The following is a 16756-nucleotide window of genomic DNA, read 5'->3' on the forward strand; positions in this document are numbered from 1 at the left end:
CTCACAATGTGTGAAATTCAGTCCTATGGAGAGGGTCCAGAACAAAGCCTAAGTACCATCTAAGTTCCACTTAAGCCTTCAAAATAGGATGATTTTATTGTGGCACCTCAACATCTCTTGTAAGTTATACTTCCTCTGAGTAAGACAGTTCTGTGACTTCTGCATGCTCACCCTGCTCTCTGCCTTGAGAGAGGCAGCAGTGCTGTCATGCATCACACTTTTTCAAGGAGAGAAAAATTAAGATGCAAAGGCAAAGGAGAAAAGAGAAAAATCAATGGTGAGATGAGGTAGGGTTATACAAAAAGGCTGTTCCAGGAGGTGCTGAGAAATGACAAATAAAAATCAGTGCTAGATGAATGGAGGGAAGAGAGAAGGGGAATAAAGTGTGTGAGATAGATTAAGCTAAATCTGTGGACGGTTTTAAAAAGGAAGAGAACAATTTTGGACTCTATATTGAAATGAATGGGGAATGAACTGATTGGCTTAGAAGGAGGGTGATATTTGTTGACCTCCTTTCTACATCTGAGAAGGTGGCAGCTTTTGGAACAGGCCACAGAGAAGGGAAACATAGTGGCCAGGGTGAGAAAAGATGAAGGCATGTGGGAAGACGTCACCACCATGCAAGCTAAAGCTGTGGTGTGCCTGGATTTTGTGGCAGAGGCAGGGGCAGAGGCAGGCATGCTTGCAGACACAGGAGAAGGAAAGTTGAGGTTCAAGGATGATGCCATGTAATATTACTCTACATATTGTTTTAATTTGGGCAGCATAAAGATGAATTTTAGGCTATATGGTAGAAGGAATAACATGCCTGCCTTGGACTGTGTTGAGAGAACACAGTGGTGTTCTCAGAGGCAGCACGAGTCAATGAATAGGAACATCTGGTGTAAGTGAGATTGCAAAAGTGAAAGCTTGCCAGTTAATTTCAATGTGCACAAGAGACTTTTATTATATGTTGCATTGCTCTTTATTACCCATTACCACCTTTTTTGCTTGAACCTAGTATTTTCCTGGGGTGTGCATTCCCTCTGGTTCTCTTTTGTAACTGCCAAAAACATTTCTGGCATGTGAAAACTTTTCCAAAGGAAGTATCAGCATTTTTCATTTTACTATTTTGAGGGAGTGTTGCGGGACCTACTGGCATCCTCCTTTTCTCCCCCTCAGAGGTTCTGCATCACACCTATGCTCCTCCTCAGTGAGGACTAGCTGCAGAGTCTGTCAACACCTCAATTAGGAACCAGATGGGGTCACTCAAGAGCAATTCAAAACATGCCTCCTCCACTCCAGCCTTTGGGGAGCAAGGGAGTTTGGGATTAATCATCTTGTGGTTGGATCCTCAGAACAGCAGTATATGGTTGACCCCTCGTGCAACTTTCATTACAAATCTGTGAACTATAAATGTGGCTCTGTCTTCATGAGAGATTTAACTCATTATGAAATAGGAGTTTGCTTGTTAATATGCTTTGCACTCAGAAATGAACCTCCTCAGTTGTGCCATTATTGTACAGGACCACAAATTAGCTCTGCAGTACAGGGTAGCTTCTTTTGTTTTTTGCTATCTTGAGGTGTCTGTAATGGAAATGCACAGCCAGGACCCTTTGATGGGAGATGGTATGCCAATCTTGTCCCACAAGCCTCCAGGGCACCCAGTTCTGTGTTCCATCTTGCCACCTGTGAGGGGTGTCCACCCCACACACACCCTGAAGGGGTTAATGGAGGCCAGGACAGGCCAATTAACTTACGAGGTTGAAAGGAAAACCTTCATTAGAAAAAGCTCACCTAGGCACAAGCCTATATAAGCCGGGAAACTGGCAACAGAAGGGACTGCTGGGAAAGGGGGCAGTCACTCCCTGGAAGAGGGAGGAGTGTTTGGAGACTGCAGAGAATGTAGCCTGCAGTTGCTCCCTGGGAGGAGGGAGCAGTGAAACTGGCAGACCCAGATGAGGAAGGGAGGAGAGGCAGAAGGTTAGGAAAGAGCGCAGGGAAATGCAGCAAGGTATGGTGGAACAGACGCTGACTGCTGACTAGAGCTTCCCTGAGCTAGAACCTGGAGTAGAGGGAGGCCTGGGTTCCCCAAGCAGCCACTGCTGAAGTGGCAATGGCAGGGCAGTGCATAGAAAGACTGCCTGAGCCTGACTGGGTGAAGAGATTCCCTTTGCCCTGGAAGGGGAAACTACAATAGTGAGAGGACTAAGCCAGAGGACTAAGCCAGAGGACTAAGTCACAAAGAGGTTGCAGCAGCTCCAGGAGTGAGAGACTGGTGGCAGACAAAGAGACAGAGGTGGAGGGATGGTTTGCAACCATGGGGAGAGGCGTTGACCTGGTGAGCTATTCCTCATAAAGGCCAGGAGTAGGCACCATATCTGTGGTGAGTAGAGCACCCCGTCACATCATCTATCTGTGCTTTGTCTCCTGACTGGAAGTCACCTTCCTTCAAGTGCGTCTGCTCATCTTCCTCAGTCCCACACTGCTTTCAGTAACTTGAGCTTCAATCATTTCTGGTCTCTAATACAGCAGTAAGAAGAATGCCTGGTATAAAGCTCATGTATCAGCATGCAGCTACCTGGCCAGAGGCTGACACCAAAGCCCTGGTTGACCTTTCAGCTAACGTGAGCGAAACCCATGACTTTGGGATCCAGAAGAGGAATTCTCAGCAGAATGACAATATAGCTCAGAAACTGACCAGACGGGGTAGCAATGCAAGGAGAAGATAAAGAGGTCAAGGTAAGCAACTGGAGGGCCAACGGAAACCATTCCAAGTCTGGCATTACCCCAATGAGCTGCCTATTTTACAAGGAGATGGACTCCATGCTGAAAAGTGCCCTGAGCAAAGAGCCCCATTTCAGCCTGGACTCACCTATGTCTTCAAGGACATATGCTATGTAAAATCTGGGAAAATCCCTGCTACCATTTCATCTGTAAGGTCAGAATAGTATCTCTCTCTACAGCTATTTTTGAATTCCTCACAATTTTCTTTTACTATACTGACTTTGGAATTTTCCTGCTTTGTTTGGTTGGTTTTCGTTTGTTTTAGAGGGATAAGAATGAAGAGCAGTAGTTCCCTGGTATGTTTTGGTATACTGTCCTCTTATTTCTCAGAAAAAGTTCATGTGACATTTTATCACACTTCCACTACCAACTGAATATCTGTGGACATATTCTACAATCTTTACTTATGTTGAGTAGTTCTCATTCATTAAAACAGCCTCATCAATGTCAAGGTTTCAGAGTCTGGCCATATATTAGTATATTAACACATTAAATAAAGAATACAGATGCGCAGTACAAAGGCATGTACTGGAAGGTGGGTGGGTGGGGGTGTGTGTGTGTGGAGAGAGAGATTAGTGTCATCACATAATCATATAATCTTACCTCTCAACTCCTTTGCCAGAGTTTCAGGGATGGAATCCCAGAAGATCCACGAAGAATCACCAGAATTTGGGATGCCTTATTTGCATATACAAATATGCAAATTATATTTGAAGTTGTTGTTGTTTCCCTTAATGAGGAATTAGATAGCAACATAGGTATTTTATGTGTGGTCCATACCTTTCAAAATAGACAAATTCAACTGGATTTGATGAGCATCTGATGCCCCGCTGTTTTCATTTTTCTGATATAATTTCAACAGCAACAGTAGCTGGCAAAATTAAATTAATTTAAAAGAAATGAAGCATTTAGACTGAGCCTGACATTTTCAGGATTCCAGGACATTGCGTTCCCAGATCAATATGTTGATTTAGTAACATAACTTATACTTAAGCAGGCCATGTGACCCACTACATCCATCCGTCTTTCTGACTAGCATTTGCATTAGAGCTGTGCAAAATCCTTTTCCATGTGATTTGAAACAGATTTGAGAATTTTCCCATTAGAAACAGATCATGTGGATTTAAAAACCCTGAAGTTAAAAAAAAGTGGATTGAAAAAACTTGTTTTTTCATATGAGAGTCTCATTTCAAGCTCTTAGACAAGGTTTGCTCCATATCGTGTACAATTCCTTACAGTTTTGCAAGCATTCAAACACATTTTTGCATGTCCATACAGGTTTGCAGAAGGAATTGCTATACTAGGCTATGGCCCATGCAAAACAGACACATACATAAATGGCAGGTCTCTCTAGGTATAGACTATAGATTTTGCTCCTGTTTGAATTGCCAAATAAATTCAGTTAGCTAACACCTTGGCAAATGCTAATTTACACATTCCACATGTATTTGTTCCAGGAGACTGCAGGACTGCATGGCCATCCCTCTCCATCAGTCTTGGAGGGAGGTCTCTAAGGCCCTGGCCTTCTAGGCAGGCTCGAGCAGCAAGTAGTCCAGGGCTCTGGCTCCAGGTAGGGCAGAGCGACAAACAAACATCTGACATCCTGGCTCTGGCAGATGCCAGGCCAAAAGAGGCCTGCATTTGTGTAAGGTGGGTAGGCTAGCATCCAAGAGGTGGGGTTAGTAGCAGTGGGTAGGGAAGCCCAGGCCCACCTACTTCACTGGGTCCCAGCCCAGGGCCCTAACAATGGCGGAGGGTTCTGCCACTGGGTCAGCAGGGATCCAACTGAAATATGATGACCTGGATTCAGGCAACAACACAACCAGACTACAGTCTGGTGTCCTTGGGCTGCTTCCTACACTCCCCTTGTGGTGTACTTGTGTCTCAGAATTGTCCTCTGTCTCCCCAGGGTACATGGCTAACGGCAGTCACAGCAACTCCTCGGCATCCTTGGTGGCAGGCAGCTCCAGCAAGTTCTTGGCACTGCAGTAATCCTCTTCAGGCTCCAGCCCCAACAGCAGGCAGGAGGTGTCTGTCTCCCTCCAGCAGCTCCATCCCAACTGAGCTGCAGGGCCTGCCTTTTATACTTCCTGTCCCACCCCTCTGCTTCCGGTGGGAAGGGCATGATGTCCTGCTCTGCCCACCAGGGGATTAGCAGGGGTTCCTCCCCATCAGCCGCAGAGGGAAGCCACGTCCCCTTGCTACAGACACAAATATTAGTGTTTCAGAGTAGCAGCCGTGTTAGTCTGTATCCGCAAAAAAAACAGGAGTACTTGTGGCACCTTAAAGACTAACAAATTTATTTTAGCATGAGCTTTCGTGAGCTAAAGCTCACTTCTTCGGATCCGAAGAAGTGAGCTTTAGCTCACGAAAGCTCATGCTAAAATAAATTTGTTAGTCTTTAAGGTGCCACAAGTACTCCTGTTTTTTTTGCAAATATTAGTGTGTTACCCTAAACTGAGCCCTCAGGTACAGGGCTAACAGTATTTTTGTCAGTAAATTAACAGCTGTGGCTCTGAACATATCCAGAATACAGATCTGATGAGTAAGAAGGTGCCATTTTCAATTGTCATTTTTCAGATTAGAAAGTCTACTTTAAGAAAAATTAAAGCAGACTAAGTGCAGATACTCTCTCTCTTACTTATATTCAAGTCAGTGGTAAATTTTGCCATTGACTTCAATGGAACAAGGATCATGCCCACACTTCTTAAATTTGCCTGTACTAAAAATAAACAGGCACTTATTGTCTTTGGATCATTTTGACTTCTAATGCATTATGAGCAGGAAAAACAAGGTAGGTGAGGTAATATATTCTATTGGACCAACTTCTGTTGGCTGAAGGTACAAGCTTTCAAGCTACACAGAACTCTTCTTTATTATGTTCTTTCCTGTTTGATGGCTATGGGCCAGCCCTGCTCAGCTTACCCATATGAATAGTCACAGCGAAATCAATGTGACCACTTGTGTTTGTAAGACTGACAGTAATTTAGGGACCAAGCTTTATATTACTGCAAAAGTCTGAAATATTTTGGAAAAATTAAACAATTGCTTCTACCCTCTCTCGTTAGATCTCTTATGTATACTTACACATATATAACACATACACTTAGACATGTAAACTCTCACAGAGCTGACAGTTGTCATCGCGTGAAGTTTTAAAAATATTTTGCTTTTAAGTGATATTTATGTCAAAGTGCATTATAAATGGAAAAGATCTCATTTGAAAACAGTGAATCATCCTGTAGAACCTTTTCTTAATAACAGAGAAGGAATTAACTTAATCATTTATATGAGGCAAGGTTGCCTGCCTCATAATCCAAAAACATTTATTTTAACATGTTCATCCAATTTTGCTTATTTCCTAGTAAGTTTCAGAATTTCTCAGTACCAGACTATCAACCTATAGAGACACCTGCTGGGCTGTCACTTTAAAAACAATGCAGCAGGAGTTCTGTTTCTATACATGGAATAGCATAGAATTTGGTTTTCTATAGTGCCTTCCATACTCCAAGTATCCAAAAGCAATTTTGAAGCCACTGAAAATGCAGCATCCATTATATGCTCAGTAACAGCTCTTGCACAACCTTGAGTATTAGAACCCTTTTCACTGAGAGAGTAAATTGGCCAGGGTATCAGAACTAGATAGTCCACTAAACAAAGGGTATGTCTACACTACAAGAGTAGTTCGATTCAACTTAAGTCGAATTTGTGGAATCGACCTTACAAAGTCGAATTTGTGTATCCACACTAAGGACACTAATTCGACTTTGTGAGTCCACACTAACGGGGCAAGCGTCGACATTGGAAGCGGTGCACTGTGGGCAGCTATTCCACAGTTCCCGCAGTCCCCGCTGCCCATTGGAATTCTGGGTAGAGCCCCCAATGCCTGCTGGGGGAAAAATGTGTCGAGGGTGGTCTTGAGTAACTGTCATCATTCAACCATCACTCCTGCCCTCCCTCCCTGAAAGCGCCGGCGGGAAATCTGTTCGCGCACTTTTCTGGTCAGTGACAGCGCGGACGCCACAGCACTGCGAGCATGGAACCTGCTGCAATCATCGCTGCACTTATGGCCGTTGTCAACTCCTCGCACCCTATCGTCCACCTCTTCCACAGTCAGCTGCTGAGAAATCGGGCGAGGAGGCTCCGGCAGCACGGTGAGGACATGAAGTCTCACAGTGGCACAGACCTCTCAGAAAGCACAGGATCCCGCACCGCAGAGATCATGGTGGCAATGGGTCATGTTCATGCTGTGGAACAGCGATTCTGGGCCCAGGAAACAAGCACGGACTGGTGGGACTGCATAGTGCTGCAGGTCTGGGATGAATCACAGTGGCTGCAAAACTTCAGGATGCGTAAGGGCACTTTCCTTGAACTGTGTGATTTGCTGTCCCCTGCCCTGAAGCACAAGGACACCCGGATGCAAGCAGCCCTGAGTGTGCAGAAGCGAGTGGCCATAGCCCACTGGAAACTTGCAACGCCTGACTCGCTCGGATCTCAGAGAAACCAATATCCCCATTGTTATTGCAGCTTGCTGTGTGCGCCACAATCTCTGTGAGAGCAAGGGGGAGACCTTTATGGCGGGATGGGAGGTTGAGGCAAATCACCTGGCTGCTGATTACGCTCAGCCAGACACCCGTGCGATTAGAAGAGCCCAGAGGGAAGCGCTGTGCATCCGGGAGGCTTTGAAAGCTAGGTTCCTCAGCGAGCAGCGTGACCTGTGACTGTTCAGTTTCTTTACAGAGAAGCTGAACCTGCCCCTGTTTCTTTGCCCAGTTACTGTTGACTATCCTCTGCAGTTACATACCCCGTTCACCCTGTTTCCCCCTTCCAACACACGTGTAAAAATAAAATACATGTTCCATTGTTACTTAACAAAGGTTTCTTTATTAATGACTTTGCGTTAAAGGGTTGAAACTGGGATGCAGACTGTGCTGGGTAGGGTGTGCGGTGATGTAAAGACCGCCTTTAAACTCGAGGAATGACAGGCTCCTGCTCCTAGAGCGGTCCGCAGTGCCGGACTGGTTGTTTCAATGGAGCCTGCCATCCCTCCTTTTTGGGACTCTGTGTGCAGGGGCTATGTGACCTTTTGGCGGGGGAGCACGGATACAGATTCCCCTGCTGCGTGGCTCTGTGGTCCAGGACAAGGACCGCTGCATAAGATCTGTAACTGCCCTCCCCCGCTACAAAGTCACGTACCCCCCCACCCACACAGAACCTGCAAACCACCTCCCATACCGACCAGGGTGCCTACTGACTGCACTGTGTGTGTGACCTGCTGCTGATCCTGCCCCCATGTCTGTACCCTGGTAAAGGTGACTGTCCTATGCAATTACCAACCCCCTTCCCCACCCCCCCTTCAAACACAGTCTTCTGTACAAAAACATGACGGAAACAGTAATTAACGGCAAAGTATTTTTAATAATCAACTAGACAGTTAGGGGATGAAACTGTGATTGGGGCTTGGGTGAGTCAGGAAGGGAAGGACTTCTCAAAATTTAGGGAATGGGAGCTTTTGGGTAATTGAGCACTCTGCTGGGGTGCGGTGACAGTTTTCACGGCCCCTGGCGCCCCTTCTTCTTGTTATTTTGGGTGAGGGGCGTATGGGACTTTGTGGCAGGGGAGGGCGGTTGCAGATACACTGCAGGGGGGCTCTGTCCTCCTGCCTGCGGTCCTGCAGAACATCCACAAGGCGCCGGAGCATGTCCGTTTGCTCCCTCATTAGTCCAAGCAGCGTTTGAGTCGCCTGATTGTCTTCCTCACACCATCTCTCCTCCCGTTCACTGTGTGAGCGCTGGTACTGAGAGAGGTTCTCCCTCCACTGGCTCTGCTGGGCCGCCTCGGCTCGGGAGCAGCCCATAAGTTCAGCAAACAGCTCGTCCCGTGTCCTTTTCTTTCGCCGCCTAATCTGCGCCAGCCTCTGTGAGGAGGATGCTGGGGCAGGTCTGGAGACAGTCGAAGCTGTGTGATGGGAAAAAGGGAGTGAATTCCTTGCAAAGATACATTTTTGCGAACTATGAACATAGTCTAGTCAGTCTCTGTGAACAAGACCATGCACAGCACCTATCTCATGAGCACTGACTCAGGACAAGTTCTAATTTTCGGCCTTCGCTTTCACTTCCTGGGATCTTGCACTGGAGATCAGACAAGCGGGGCAGGACAGCAGAATCCGTGCAGCAGGCAGGCATGGTAAGCCATAGACTTTAGGCTGCTTAAAAGTGAATGTATGGCACTGTCCTCTTGCTGCAGGCAATCCGGAAAGCATAAACTCTGCCCCTGTTCCACCTCCTCGTGGCTGTTCCCTGGGAAAGATCCCTGTATGCTGCTCCTCTGCAGCCTCCACCACGTGGCTCTAAACGGAGGCTTATTGTCATGCAAAGGAACAGTCAAGCATTCCCAATACTAACAGTACACAAATTACTCTAATTAAATGCAGGAGTCTCTGAGCGAGATCACCCTGAGGAGGATCACAGAGCGAGATAGAGAGCGCATGCTGCGTGAAAGCCAGCACAAACCAGGGGCCTATGCTGCCATGCTCGTGGAGGCAATGCTCCCAGAATACCTCATGAAAGCCTGGCGCGGAAAAGTGTGCTACCACGGAGCACCCAATAAGGCAGCTCTCCCCAGGAACCTCCTGCGGAGGCTTTTTGATTACCTCCAGGAGAGCTTTGTGGAGATCTCCCAGGAGGATTTCTGTTCTTTCCCCATATATATAGACCTCCTTTTCACATAGTTCAGATTCCTGTTACATTAATAATAAAAGTTTACATGTTTAAAGCACTCACCGACTGATCCTTCCCCTGGGTCCGGGGTAACTGCTGGGGAGGGTTGGTAGGGGATCTCCGTGAGGGTGATGAAGAGATCCTGGCTGTCAGGGAAATCAGCGTTGTAAGCGCTGTCGACTGCCTCCTCCTCCTCATCTCCTTCCTCATCTTCCCTGTCCGCGAACATCGCCGAGGAACTGGCCGTCGACACTATCTCATCGTCGGAGTCCACGGACACTGGTGGGGCAGTTGTGGCAGACCCACCGAGAATGGCATGCAGTGCCTTGTAGAAGCGGCATGTCTGGGGCTGGGCTCTGGAGTGTCCGTTTGCCGCTTTGATTTTTTGGTAGCCTTGTCTCAGGTCCTTGTTTTTCACGCGGCACTGCGTTGCATCCCGGCTGTATCCTCTGTCTGCCATGGCTTTGAAGACCTTATCGTAGGTCTTTGCATTCTGTTTTTTGGAGCGCAGCTCCGAAAGCACAGACTCATCGCCCCACACAGCGATCAGATCCAAGACTTCCCAGTCAGTCCATGCTGGGGCCCTCTTTCTACTCTGAGATTGCATGGACTCCTCTGCTGGAGAGCTCTGCATCGCTGCCAGTGCTGCTGAGCTCGCCCCGATGTCCAACCAGGAAATGAGATTCAAACTGGCCAGATAGGAAAAGGAATTCAAATTTTCCCTGGGCATTTCCTGTGTGGCTGGTCAGAACATCCAAGCTCGGACTGCTGTCCAGAGCGTCAACAGAGTGGTGCACTGTGGGATAGCTCCCGGAGCTACTAAGGTCGATTTCCGTCCACACATAGGCTAATTCGACATAGCCATGTCGAATTTAGTGCTACTCCCCTCGTCGGGGAGGAGTACCGAATTCGAACTAAAGAGCCCTCTAGGTCGAACTAATTAGCTTCCTGGTGTGGACGGGTGCACGGTCAGGGCCGGCTCCAGAGCCCAGCGGGGCAAGCACCTGCCTGGGGCGGCCCTTTCCCGGGGGGGCGGCAGGCTGGGCCGGCGGACCTGCCGCAGTCATGCCTGCGGGAGGTCCACGGAGCCCCGGGAGCAGCGGACCTGCCGCAGGCATGACTGCGGAGGGGGCGCTCGTCCCGCGGCGCCAGTGGACCTGCCGCAGGCATGACTGCGGACGGTTCGCTGGTCCCGCGGCTCGGCTGGACCTCCCGCAGGCATGCCTGCGGCAGCTCCAGCAGAGCCGCCGGACCTGCGAACCGCCCGCAGCTGCGGGAGGTCCAGCCGAGCCGCGCGACCAGCGGACCCTCCACAGTCGTGCCCAGCGGGAGGTCCGCTGCTCCCGCGGCTCGGGGGCGCCTCCTGGCCATGACTGCTTGGGGCGGCCAAATTTGTAGAGCCGCCCCTGTGCACGGTTAAGTCGAATTAACGCTGCTAAATTCGACATAAACTCCTAGTGTAGACCAGGCCAAAGAGGCAAAGTTTTTACTGTTCTACACACAGCACTTATTTTAGTCAGGTGTTTTCAAGGTTAGAGTGTTTCTTTTAGCCTACTAGTCGCCAAGTGGCATAGAGGGCGTAATATTAAGTATGTTGTAATATGCTGTAATCTTTTATTTTCTAAACACAACCCAAACTGTTGTACCACAACCAAATAGCACGTCCCAAGGAAGTTCCTAAGCTACAAATATTTATTGAAGTATATTAACAGTCAAAGCCATTTAAAGGTATGTGGTTAATTGGGACAGCTGGCTTAATGGGCAATGTTAGATGAACAGATCTCTCTCTCAGAGTAATAATGGTGCAGCTTTGTTTTGTTGGTTTAATAGGGCACTTATTTACAAAGTCATGTATGCAGGTTTGGTCTGGTGATCTACTTCCCCATATCATTTGCAATTAGGTAAGTGATGTGGCACATGGTTTGAATCACGTCAATAAATTGTAGTAAGTTTCCTTTGACTAATAGAGACAATGTTCTTGAGGCATCAGAGCCCTACTGCTTTCTTGTCTCCAATTGCTAATCAAAGGAGCACCTCCAAAAGCCAAATTGGTTATATTAGAATAGAAATGAACAGATATACAGGACTTAAACACCCTATCGGCCATTGTTTTGACCAGTTTGTTTAACTGCCATAAATTATGGCCCTTCAATTCCTCCTAAAACCTTCCCCACCTCCTGCATCTTTCAGCCTCTCCGCTCAAGTTCTTGCCAACATTCTCCTTGACGATGCTATCACCTTGGAGTCTGTAGATCACAATCTCTTGCTTGACACTTGTCCTCCTTTGACTTTCACAAAATTGTGTTCTCCAAGTTCCCTCCTGTTGCTGCTCCATTAGCCTCTCTTTTCATGAATTCTCTTCCTCACCTCTCCGAGGTCGCCTCCTCTTTTCTCACTAACTTTGAGACCTTAACTGCTCGCAAAGATTCCGCTGACATGTCTGTATCCTGACATGTCTCCTTCCAACCCCACATCTCAGCCCATTTATCTGACATTACCTGCTGGACGTCTCACTATTAACTCAAACTTATAATGGCTGAAATTGCATTTCTTATCTTTCCTCTAGATCCCCACCCCCACAACTTCCCGAACCATTCTCTGTTGCTGTTAAACACACCACCCTCATCCTAGTCATTCAAACCTATGGGTATGTCTACACTACCCGCTGGATCAGCGGGCAGTGATCAATCCAGCAGGGATCGATTTATTGCATCTAGTCTAGATGTGATAAATTGACCGAGTGCTCTCCCATTGGCTCCTGTACTCCAGTGCCAGAGCCGATGGGGGAGCAGAACCACGGTAAGTCAAATGAAGTACGTTGACTTCAGCTACATTATTCATGTAGCTGAAGTTGCATAAATTAGATCGATCCCCCCAGTGTAGACCAGGGCTATAATGTGATCACCTTCAATTTTTCCCTCTTCCTTGCCTTACACATCCAGGTGGTATCCAAACCTTGACTGACACTTCTTCCTGCACAATATTTCTCAGATTCATTGTTTTTCTCTCTGTTTATGCTCTAAAATTTTCATCAAGGGGCTCATGATTTGTCTTGATTTTCTCCCCAAATAATAGGTTTTTACTATTTTTCCTCTTAAAAAAAGACATTAGATTTAAAAACATTAAGAACGTTAAGGTTGCAAAGTCAAGCACTCAGAAGTTAGGAATCATAAGTTTTATGATTACCCAGGCAACTTCAATTCTGCTCTTTTGCACATATGCATTATTATATAGTCTTTAATTACACAATCACATACTATTTTTTTCACAAGATCTCTGCCTCATATGTTGTACAGGAAACATACACAAGGGAGAATAATTAAGGTTACATGGGCTACCATAAATTTGTCATTTCCTATATTTTGAGTGCTTGACTTTGCAACTTTAATATAATTTTAATGAAATTTTTATATGTAATTTTATTTTATCTTCTGAGTTAGCTAATTTATATGAATGTGGGGGTTGTGTGTTAAAAGAGACAGGTATAAGGACACTGAAACTGCTGGGGATTGCTATGTGGTAAAAGGTGCAGGGAAGATGCGGAGAGGGAAATCTAGTATGTGTAAACTGAAAACAAACCACTAACATGCTTGTAACTAATGAGCTGCATACCTATCATCATTTTGATCATTTTGCTTGCATGTTGCATCCCCTTAGCTCCTTCTTTTAATCTTCTAGATTAAAACTTTAGGCAGATAGGTTTGAAAATGGTCACCACAATTTTTATATTGTAAGTTCTTTGGGGCAGGAACTGTCTCATTTGGTGTTCAGTAGAGTGCTAAGCACATAATCAGTACTTAAATAATATTGATTACAATAAAAATATTTTCTGATAACTCCATAAAATGATATGATCTGCAGACAGTTATGCTTTTCATCTAAAAATGGGCAAATCTTGTTTGTGGCATTACTGGGCCAGTCACTCAGGTATTTTTCCAAAATATTCAGTACATCTCTGGAAATAAGAAACCAAAGTCACACTCATTATAGCTACTAATGTACCAGAGATTAATTTGGCCAAATGAAAAAATTGGTTACAAAAGAAAAATACTTTCAAAATACTCTTCAGCACTATGTAAATTATTCTTTCAAAGTAATCTGAAAATGGCATTGTTACTATGACCCCTGGATTCCTGTATTCAATATAATAAATATAAACCAGCTTAGTTAGGCCCATTGAAGTCATTTAGTTCAGTGGGATTTGGATCAGACCTTGAATGAACATCTGTTGGTATCCTAGAACAACATCAAAAAGGGTTCACATTTAGCTGATTGGGAAGACTTCTAGAAGATAAAATAGGTTGGAAAGTACTCCCTAAAGGAGACCATTCACACCTACCATTCTGTACACACTTGTCTCAGAATGACCTGAACCACCGGAAAGACTCAATGTCCAATAGAGCTGTTGAGATCAAGATTTGGCCAAACCAAAAGAGTGGCTGCATATACAAAATGGATTCCATGAGCGCCCAAAGAGATGCAACATTCTCACAAGATTCTGCAGGAGGCAGCTGACTGAAACATTCAGGATTGGGGAGAATGAAAGAATTTTTGAAACAAACTATGTCAAACATAAACCACAAAATTAATGCATCATATTAATTTCACACTGCCCCTACTTTGGGCTAATTAGCGCAAATTACATCTTGCACTTGTCAGCCTTAACAGTTTGTACAACATGTATTGCATTAAGATTATTTTGGAGACACTTACACAATGTGAAAATAGTGTGAAAATATTTTTATTTCAATTAGTGGTTGTTTTACAGTCATTAAGAGATTTCTTTAATAGGCTTAGACTCCCATGGCCTGCACAGCTGCATGAGGTCTGGTTTTATTTAAAGTTAAAAACACAGTGGGAAGGGAGATATTAGGCTGATTGACTTTACCTAATTACCCCCTTCTCCCCATTGTAAAACACCAAACCAGTCTGACTTTATCCATCAGAGGCCAATTGTCTGATTACAAAGAAAATCCCCAATACTTAGAGATTCAAAAGCCCACTAGATTTATTTCTGATGAACCAGAGGCACCTTTAACAAGGATTCAGAGGTGCCTACCAGGATTAGACAATACTGACAGCTATCAAAGGGCCAGATTCTAATACTTTGACTTACACAGAGTAGAAACTTCCTGCACAAGTAGTCCTATCGCTTTCATGGGGACTGTATGATGGGTAAGGTACTCCTCAGTGGGTCAGATTTATCCTTAACCACCTTGACTAGTATTTTACCACTCAAATAATCCTACTGATTTCAACGGGACTGATTGAGAATTAAATGCTACTGAAGGTGAGAAACAGTATCAGAGTCTACCCCACTGTGAGTAAGGATAGCCGAATTTGGCCCTCAGGAGGCCAAGGGAGGAAACACAGTATCTACTGGGCTGTGATGAAGCCATGAGATAGGATAAAGGATGGGATTTTTAAAGTGCCTAAAACAGGTAGGTGCTCAACCCTAATGGACTTTGAATGGAAGTTGGGTGCTTTAGGGGCTTTTGAATATTCCACCTTATATGCAGATGGGGAGGAACACATCAAAATTATCTTGCACCAATGGCAGAACTAACACTGACGCAAAACACCAGACAAGGCAGCTGACATTTGTTTTGTAATGTTGACCGAAGCAAGCATAAAAATGGGATTTCCTCCCTACATTAATTATTTCCAAGCTACCTTAAAACATGTTCCAAAGTGGCTGCCAGTCCTAAGCAATACCGTCAGGCTGGAAGTAAGAGATATTTTGCTGAAATATTAAAAGTCAAACAGGACTTAGAATTTAAATATAATGTTGCATCTGCTCACAAGCAAGAAAAGAAGATTAAATATTTTAATGAATTCAGCAAAATCATGAAGTAGAGCAGGACATAAAGGGTATGTTTACACTGCAGTTAGACACTAGTGGCTGACCCGTGTCAACTGATTTGGGCTTGCAAGGCTCGGGCTATGGGGCTGTTTAATTATGGTGTAGATGTTAGGGCTCAGGCTGGAGCCCAGGCTGTGGGACCCAACGAGACACTGTATCCATATATAAGAGAGACAGTCCCTGCACTTCTAATCTAGTGCATGTGATTTCACCATCGCCCAGCGCCTAAGCAAAGGCACAGTCTGACTCTTCACTTGGATTTTCCTTTCACTCCTTGGTTCCCTGTTCCTTCAAAGAAATTGCTAACACATGACCCTCTTCATTTCCTTTAGGTAGGAGGGTTAATAGTACAAAGTGGTCCAAGATCAGAGTGTTTTATTCTCCCACGGGTCAGTACCGCTGCCCCCGGATTTCTTCTGTAATTTGCCTTCTCCATTGTCTGAAGTCTCTCCTGTTCTATTCTTAAGTTTCTTAAACTGGGAGTTGTTTGTTGACATCATCAAGATCTGTAGTCAATTTTTTCTTAATTGCAAAATGGCCACTAATATACTATCGTGCCACAGCAGTTCTAATATTGACAAGATAGGACATGGGTGGAATAATGGGCAGCTGCATGGTTTTAAAATGCCTTTACCCTTTGAGTGAAATGTCTGCTACACCTTCTGAAAAGAGACTGGGCCTCTAGGACACTCCTCTCTTCCTTTTTTCCTCCATGATCTAAACTCTTCTATGGGAGATAGCAGGTGTAAACTGATTTACACCAGTTGAAGTGCAGACCTCAAATTCTTAAAAATACATACTATCTGCAAAGCATAAATTCATTCTCTAGACTCTTGTGCATACCAGCTTGAATGTCTTCTGGGGCCATATGTTCCTGTCACCATTGTGACTTGTTCTTTATGGAGTCAAACAATCTCCAATCTGTCCATGGGGAATTAGCACATATCAAGTCCCATTAAAGTTAATGCGAGTTCCTACATAAATCCCCTGTACACAGAGTGGGAAATGGGCCCCTCTGTTTCAGAGGAAGTTGCTAGATTTGTCATCTGTTGTGGGATTTAGATGAGATATTTTCCCTGTTACTGACATGTTTACCCCTTAAAAATTAGTAGACCTTTCCTCTTTCATATTCCTTTCTAATTGATTTAAATGACCTCAGCTGGTTTATATTTTTCAGTTTCTCAACCTCAACTGCTTCATTTTTTCAGTATATGTTCTACTCCGCACCCTGCTAAGGCCCTCAATTAGCTCCTTTTGTATTGCATTACGTTGGGCTGGATTTGACACTTTTACTCACAGTAAATAGTACTTTTATCTGTAATTGGTGCCACTGAAATAAGTGCTCGACATGATCAAGGGTATAAGAATCTGGCCCAATGTTAATAAGAAACTTTGAGAACTCCTTTTT

The sequence above is a fragment of the Mauremys mutica genome, chromosome 5, assembly GCF_020497125.1.
Source record: "Mauremys mutica isolate MM-2020 ecotype Southern chromosome 5, ASM2049712v1, whole genome shotgun sequence".
In the NCBI taxonomy this organism is placed as follows: Eukaryota; Metazoa; Chordata; order Testudines; family Geoemydidae; genus Mauremys; species Mauremys mutica.